General features: G+C 45.4%; 1 non-coding gene across 1 annotated transcript; it reads left to right on the forward strand.

The window, feature by feature from the left end:
- The first annotated feature begins 1,414 nt into the window (after positions 1-1,414).
- On the forward strand, positions 1,415-1,489 carry Trnas-cga (transfer RNA serine (anticodon CGA)). Its single transcript has one exon. It is a non-coding gene; the product is annotated as a tRNA-Ser (tRNA).
- The last annotated feature ends 6,729 nt before the right edge of the window (positions 1,490-8,218 follow it).

Below are 8,218 nucleotides of genomic sequence, written 5' to 3' on the forward strand. Positions count from 1 at the left end.
AATGAACAACATATGAAACTTCTAAGATAAATACAAGTAGCAAACAAAGAAACGCAGACAAATTTATGTTGGATTATAACTTCTTTTGAAAGTTTCAAGGACCGTCTGTCCCCTACGCCTTCTCCACATGTACACGAATAACTCTGAGTCAAAAGTGCTCTTACACTTACTGGGATTGCGAAAAGATCTTTCGATGACAGACCACGTGCCCTCAGTGCCGCTGATGTGTGCACCTGCCTCTAGGTCTTTGAAGTGGGGCTATTGTTTACCGACAGATGAACGAAACCTTCATCGTCCAGGAAGTTGTAGGAAGAAAACCAGTCTGAAATAATACTTCTTTCTGGCAGTACATACGTCTTCTGAATCCTCGGAAGAATACATTTCGTTCTCCTCGGTAGTAGTCCTGCCTCTTTCCACTCCACCAAAGACCAACCTGCTAACGACTCGCTTTCCAGATTCAGATTCGTCAGTCTCGACGACTTTCCCTACACCACCGAGAAGATCTCTATTACGAACACTCCTCCATTCTAACGATGTGAGTTGGTTAAATGTAATTCCGATGCTACGAAAGTACTGGAACACTTTTTCACCCACATAAACGTCAGCTTCAAAATATCACCTATTGGTAGACGGCTGCAAGAAAACCAACTGCGTTGTCTGATACTAACACGCCTGATATGAGAGCCCTCTTTTCGAAAACACCACTGAATTCCATCCAAACGATCCTTTCTACTAACAAGCATTGTTTTCGAAGAACATTTTTACGCACTCTTTTCGTACCCAGCAGCCCCTGGCTGAAAATCCACTCTACGACTTCAACCTGCAAATTAAATGGATTCGATACGAGTCATAATCAGTTACAAAAATTTCTAAAATTTGCCCACAAATGAACAGCACAGCGAAAAATAAGTAAGTAGCTAACCGACCTTAAAATCCATAGCCATTAAGTTTTCGTTCGATAGATTGAAGCCATACGTCTCGAAAGGCATGAAACAACGCTCTAATAAACTACGATGATCTTCTGCTCAGTGTCATCATGTTAAAATATTACCTAAGTTAATTTCCATTACGAAACGAAATAAATGAAGAACAGTATTCTCATTAGCTAGCTGTATCTGACTCACGACTGACCGTCTCATCGCGTTGTTGCCAACATCTACACGTCACGCGCAAACCACCGACACCTGACACGTCACTTCCTTTCACTTTTTTTTTTCTTTTTTACTTTTGTAGCTTCACGGGAAGATAACATCCTTTAATACGGCAAACCATCTAATTATTGAAACTGGGGTCGGTATCTAACATGGGCAAAGACCGGCAGCATCACTGTTCGGAAAGGAATGATCGGATCATTCATAATATCTTTTGCACGAAATGAACGTAAGTAAAGCTGTGAGGACGGGGCGTGAGTCGTGCTTGGGTAGCTCAGTTGGTAGAGCACTTGCCCGCGAAAGGCAAAGGTCCCGAGTTCGAGTCTCGGTCCGGGACACAGTTTTAATCTGCCAGGAAGTTTCAGAACTTAAATAGCTTGTCCGTTCGCTACGACAGACCGCAGAAGAAAAACAAACAAGAGTGAGGGCAAGCGTGATCTTACAACAAAAAAGAGAATTATTTTATATTGAAAACCTAGGACACCAGCTAAACATGAATTTTGATCTACTGAACCATAATAATTTGCCTCGTACATTGTCAGCAGCACATTTTGGTACCTGCCAAGACTTTCCTCCTCCATTCAGTATCGCTCAGTCATAGGCATGCCTGGAAACAAGAGCGAAGTGCTCCAAAACATCCTGGCTGTGACAGCCTATACCTCGTAAGACGAAAGAAGACTCCTGACCCCTTGCAGCGCAACTGCCAGTTATCAAGCGCGAGCTGCAAACGCAAAAGTCAGTCGTCAGCACTGGCTGTAAGCCGTAGTCGGCTAGCACTGAAGCGCTGCCACAGGCAAGTAGACAAAGTCGCGTTGCGTGAAAGCCTCGAAAAGCCCACTTTAACTGCCAAGTACCGAGCGACGTGGCGCAGTGGTTAGCGTACTGGACTCGCATTCGGGAGGGCGACGGTTCAAACTCGCGTCCGACCATCCTGGTTTGGGTTTTCCTTGGTTTCCTTAAATCGCTTCGGGCAAATGCCTTTCAATGGGCACGGCCGACTTCCTTCCCCATCCTTCTCTAACCCGATGGGACCGATGACCTCGCTGTTTCGTCCCCTCCCCCAAATCAACGAAGCGGCCAACTGTGAAGTGTCCTCTCTCCCCATACAGGTTACAGTGCTTCCATGAATACCTCTTTTTGTCAACTCTGAGTGCTTGATCTGGTATGTTTCGAGCATGAACTGTATTTTTAAATCCAGTGTAAATGCGTACCAGGAGTTATCAGTTGTGACGATAGCTGTCACAGCCTAACCGTTGTAGGCACTTGCAGCCTGTATACTGTTCCCATGTTTTTCGTTTTCTTTTCTCTATTTGGCTTTGTATTCTGGGGGATTAAGTTCAGTTCAAATCAGAAATAAACTGACAATATTAAAAATTGTATGATGTAGTAACTCACAGGAAATTAAGATTACAGAACATGGAAAATATATATCAGCTGGTCACAGGATTCGAGGTCCGCGGCTCGTGGTCTTGCGGTAGCGTTCTCGCTTCCCGCGCACGGGGTCCCGGGTTCGATTCCCGGCGGGGTCGGGGATTTTCTCTGCCTCGTGATGACTGGGTGTTGTGTGTCTTTCATCATCATTTCATCCTCATTGCCGGCCGATGTGGCCGAGCGGTTCTAGACGCTTCAGTCTGGAACCGCGCGACCACTACGGTCGCAGGTTCGAATCCTGCCTCGGGCATGGATGTGTGTGATGTCCTTAGGTTAGTTAGGTTTAAGTAGTTCTATGTTCTAGGGGACTGATGACCTCAGATGTTAAGTCCCATAGTGCTCAGAGCCGTTTGGACCATTTTTTTTTCACCCTCATTCACTCGCAAGTCGCCGTAGTGGCGTTAAAGAAATTGTGGAGCGGCGGTCGAACCGCCCGCGAGGGGTCTCCCGGCCACCAATTCCATACGCTCATTATTATTACAGGATTCGAGAAACTAATGGCGACCATACCGGGTGGCGATGTGAGAACATTACTGAACTTCATTCAGTCCAGAGGAACAGGTCTCATGCTGTTCGAGATATTCTACAATTACCACAATATTCTATAGCAGGTATTAACTAGTGGTAATGCTTAGACGTTGCTGAAAGTCTCACTAGGTTATGAGATGATATCACATAACTTCGCAATGTTTCAACGGAGTTACTACTCTCTGTCTTGAGTAAATAATGAGATGAAGTATATGATTACAGCAAATTTCAGAAGAACGGCAACTTTCGTGGCGCTAAGAATGCACTAGGTTTAAAAGCGACGACCATGCCTCTGTCTTTGCTGAGAAGTAAGAAGGCGCATGCGACTGTAGCACAAATAGCTCTAAGATGCCTTGCTGAGGCTACCAAATCTCACTCTATTTGTGTGTGTGTGTGTGTGTGTGTGTGTGTGTGTGTGTGTGTGTGTGTGTGTGTGTGTGTGTGTGTGCGCGCAGGCGCGAGCTAAATGAGATCACGTTTTCTAAATGGAGCGTGTCAGTGTAGTCAGTTTTGTCTCTTGCGTGATGTAAATATGTATCTAAGATTGGAGCTCTAGCTGTTGGGAGAATGAGTCACACACGGTTCGTAATACGTTTCGCCAAAGTTCGGCGGTTCATGTATCGAAGATCTGTGTAACAATTTGTTGGTACTGAACAACATTGTTCGCTGCAGTGGACAGCAAATAGGAGATAATAGCTCGCATCAGTGAAATTTCTGGAAATGAGTGTAAGCTACTCACGGGAATAGACACATATCTCAGCACAGCATGCGTTTGCGGTTGGTCCAGAAAGTGGTGGCAAGGAGAGCGGCCACCAGATTCGTTTAGTATGTGGCCAAAGTGAAGAGCAGACTCATATCTGGGCGCTGGGCCAAGGCTGTTGGCTGGAACAAATTAGTCACAACACAAACTGGGCTCGCCTCCTGCGCGCATCTGACGATTCCGCTTGAGTGCTCGAGCCAAAGGGGACCAAGGCCACGGTCGGAGGAGGACTCTGTTGTCAATACGGGTTTTCCTCTCTACAGTTTCGGTTATGATATGCCTTCCACATCTGTCTTAATAGACCTGAATTACTCCGAACACCATCAGCTGTCTATCGTATTCCTTTTCAGTGTAACTTTCTAAAACATATCTGTGCAACACTGGATACACACCTGCAAAAAACAAAGAAGCAATAGATATCAGAATAAATTATTTATCCTTAAAATCCTTGAAAGAAGATGACTATCGTTATTTGCTATGGCATCGGTCACGGGCAGGCAACAGCAGCTAGCCAGGGGATATGTCGGCCAGCATTCAGCTTATCTCTGACCAGTAATCTTGGCTTGGCGTTCTGCAGCGCAGCGGTCTACCACCATGGTCGGCTGAACTGCTGCGCGCTATAACATAACGTAACGTTTCACTTCTGACTACAAACGGCAATCGAACCCCTTTACAACACACCTGCCCAGGGCAAATGTATATGAGTCCAGTTCAGCTGGCAGTTTCATTCCATCTGGCGCAGTCTCTGCATGTCATTAGTCGGAAGTGCAGCCAACTAGCTATTGAGCAGCACCATCGACCAGGCGAAGCCGCTGGTTTACATGCTGTCAGCTGATGGTTCCAAACTTCGAAATAGTACCGCCTTGGCGGGACCTCTCAACGGGTGCCTTCGCCTGACACGCCAGCCAGCCTTCGGGAGCCCTGAGTTCGACTCGGGGCGTTTGCACGATCTAGCCATCCCCTTTTGGGCACAGTATGCCTGTGCAACCATAAGCTCTCCGTGCTGCGGAGTGGGCACTCCTCTTACGTTAGCATGCCCGCCTTTGCTGCCAGCCGTTGTTATGCTATCTCACAAGAAGACCACACAGCAACCGGATGTACGTATATATGTATGTAATGTATGTATGTATGTGTGTATGTTCCACATAAAAAAGAAGGAGATGAACAGGGAGAGGAGGGAGGAGGAGATGGGCAGAGAGAGGGAAAGGAGGAGGTGGACTGATAGAAAATTGGAATAAATACATACCAGGCAACGCCTGGTATACAGTTTTTTTATGTATTTATGATACGTGAAGTTCGGAATTCAGATATAATTGTCTAAAAGCAGTTCGATGCAACTCTCAAAAATTTTCTAGAAAATCGACTTTGAAATTCGTCGAGCGTCTTTAATAGCTGGAAGTAAGGTCGATTTTTCGACAAGCAGCGCGGCTGTATCGTAGAACGCTCGCCTGGTACATCAGTGGCGTCGGTTAGTTTCCCGGCTGTTGCAAATTTTTAATCAAAGGTGCATATTCTACCAGTATTTCTGTGAAGTGTAAAATAGATGAATATGGATCATTGTTCGAGTCTCGTTTCGATCGTTATTTTTTTCGTACAGTTATTGGAATACAAAATTCATCAAATATATGGTGATTAACACAAATCTGTCATTTTCATGAATAATGCAGACCACCTTATTTCTAATTATATATCAAACAAAAACCTTCTTAATTACCGACCTTTTATAAAAGATTGTTACATAGATTGTTTAAATTAAAAAAACTTTTCAAATTTTTTTCATTTTTATGTATTTTACTCTTCACGTAGAACACGCTCCTTTGTTTAAAAATATACCAGGGCTGTCAATCAATCCGGACCACCCATGAGGCAGATGAGCATTTTACCAAAGACCCACGCAGTGCACTAAAATATGTCAGCTGTCAATATCAGAAAGCTACCCTCAAAAATTGTTGAGGAATTTCATTTCGAAATTTTCTCCAGAATTTATGGGAACTGCTTTGGGACACTGGTAGTTGAGTACTCAACTTCTCGTGCCATATATAATAATTAAAAAAAAAACCTCTGATTGCCGGGTGGTCTCCTTGTCGATTTTCTGCTGCCTCGGCGGACTCTTATCACTGCCGCTGTCCAGTCAGCACCCGGACCACATCGAATAATAATCAAGATCATTTTATTGAGCCAGCATTTTTGATTCAGTGCTCGCCACGATACCGTTGGATACCATCTGACATGCCATTGTGCGGGTAGAAGTGGCCACCCTCGGTGTCAGCGTAGCGGTAAACATAAACACGATACCACTATGCGTTGTTATTTTTTAATAGAAGTTGAAATTTTCTATAATACAGTATTCAGGTCGCGACTCAAGTCTTCTCTATTCATAAACAACTTTTTACACAATTATACTGCGACGAAAGTCATGGGATGCCTCCTCGTATTGTGGCGGACCTCCTTTAGCATGGCACAGAGCAGCAACTTGACTTGGCATGGACTCAACAAGTCGCTGGAAGTCCCCTGCAGAAATACTGAGCCATGCGGACTCTATAGCCGTCCATAGTTACCAAAGTGTTGCCCTCGATTATGTCCCATGAATGTTCAAGGGTTTCATGTTTGGCGAACTGGACGGCAAAATCATTCGCTCGAATTGTCCAGAATGTTCCTCAAACCAATCGCGAAGAATTGTGGTCAGCTGACATGGCGCATTGCCATCCATAAAACTTCCATCGTTGTTTGAGTACATAAAATCTGTGAATCGCTGTAAATGGTCTCGAAGCAGTTTAGATGGGCGAGAGCACCCATTTCATTCCATGCAAACACAGCCCACGCCATTATGGGGCCACCACCAGCTTGCACAGTGCGTTGTTGACAATCTAGGTCAAAGGCTTCGAGGGGGCCTGAGCCACACTTGAACCCTACCATCAGTTCTTACTAACTGAAATCGGGACCCATCCGACCAGGCCACCGTTTTACAATCCTCCAGTATCCAATCTATGCGGACACGAGCCCAGGAAAGGCGCTGCAGGCGATGCCGTGTTGTACCAAAGGAATTCGCATCGGTCGTCTGCTGCCATATCCCATAACGCCAAATTTCGCTACATGCTCCTAACGGATACGTTCTTCGCACGTCCCACACTGATTTCTGCGGTTATTTCATGCAATGTTGCTTGTCTGTTAACTTTGACAATTCTATGCAAATGCCGTTGCTCTCGATCGCCAAGTGAAGGTGACCGCCACTGGGTTGTCTTTGGAGAGAGGTAATGCCGTAAGTTTGGTATTCTCAACACACTCTTGACGCTGTGTATCATTGATTACTGAATTTACTAAGAATTTCCGAATGTCCCCTACGTCTAGCTCAAACTGTCATTCCGCGTTCAAAGCCCGTTAATTTCCGTCGAGTGGCCGTAATCTCGTCGGAGACCTTTTCGCATGAATCACCCGAGTTCAAATGACTGCCCCGACAATGCACTGCCATTGTATACCTTGTGTACGCGATACTGCCGACATCTGAGTGTGCGCATATAGCTGTCCAATGACTTTTTTCACCTCAGAGTATATCTCTAGAAGACTGTATGGTTCAAATGGCTCTAAGCCCTACGGGACTTCACATCTGAGGTCATCAGTCCTCTAGAACTATGAATTACTTAAACCTAACTAACCTAAGGACATCACACAGCCGGCCGCGGTGGCCGTGCGGTTCTAGCGCTGCAGTCCGGAACCGCGGGGCTGCTACGGTCGCGGGTTCGAATCCTGCCTCGGGCATGGATGTGTGTGATGTCCTTAGGTTAGTTAGGTTTAAGTAGTTCTAAGTTCTAGGGGACTGATGACCTAAGATGTTAAGTCCCATAGTGCTCAGAGCCATTTGACATCACACAAATCCATGCCCGAGGTAGGATTCGAACCTGCGGCCGCAACGGCCGGGTGAAGACTCTATGTCAAGGCATCACCTACAGTAGAAACCTTGTTATAAGAAGTACCTGACAGTACTGAACGGGTAACAGTTCCTACAGACGTCAGTGGTATAATTCCGTAATATCTACACATTACGATCTGCAATTTGCAGGCGACCAAATGGTGAGTGGTGGGCAGTACATCATTTCTCTTCGTTTTCGACGTCTGCGGGTGATAGGAACTGGTCTGAGACAGGTTGGTTTTATTACATTTATGTACCATTACATTACATTTGCTTATATTTAGGGGCAGGCGTAACTCTTCGCACTAAGTGCAGATGATTGCAGCTACTTCCACATTTTTCACAATTTTTAAAATGCCATCTCCGCTACCGAAAGACGCAGTGCTTCAGATACGGGATTCAATTTAGAAACAATAGGACAAAAATCACCATGGGCTCATC

Source organism: Schistocerca nitens, chromosome 2 (genome assembly GCF_023898315.1).
Source record: "Schistocerca nitens isolate TAMUIC-IGC-003100 chromosome 2, iqSchNite1.1, whole genome shotgun sequence".
Classification (NCBI taxonomy): domain Eukaryota; kingdom Metazoa; phylum Arthropoda; class Insecta; order Orthoptera; family Acrididae; genus Schistocerca; species Schistocerca nitens.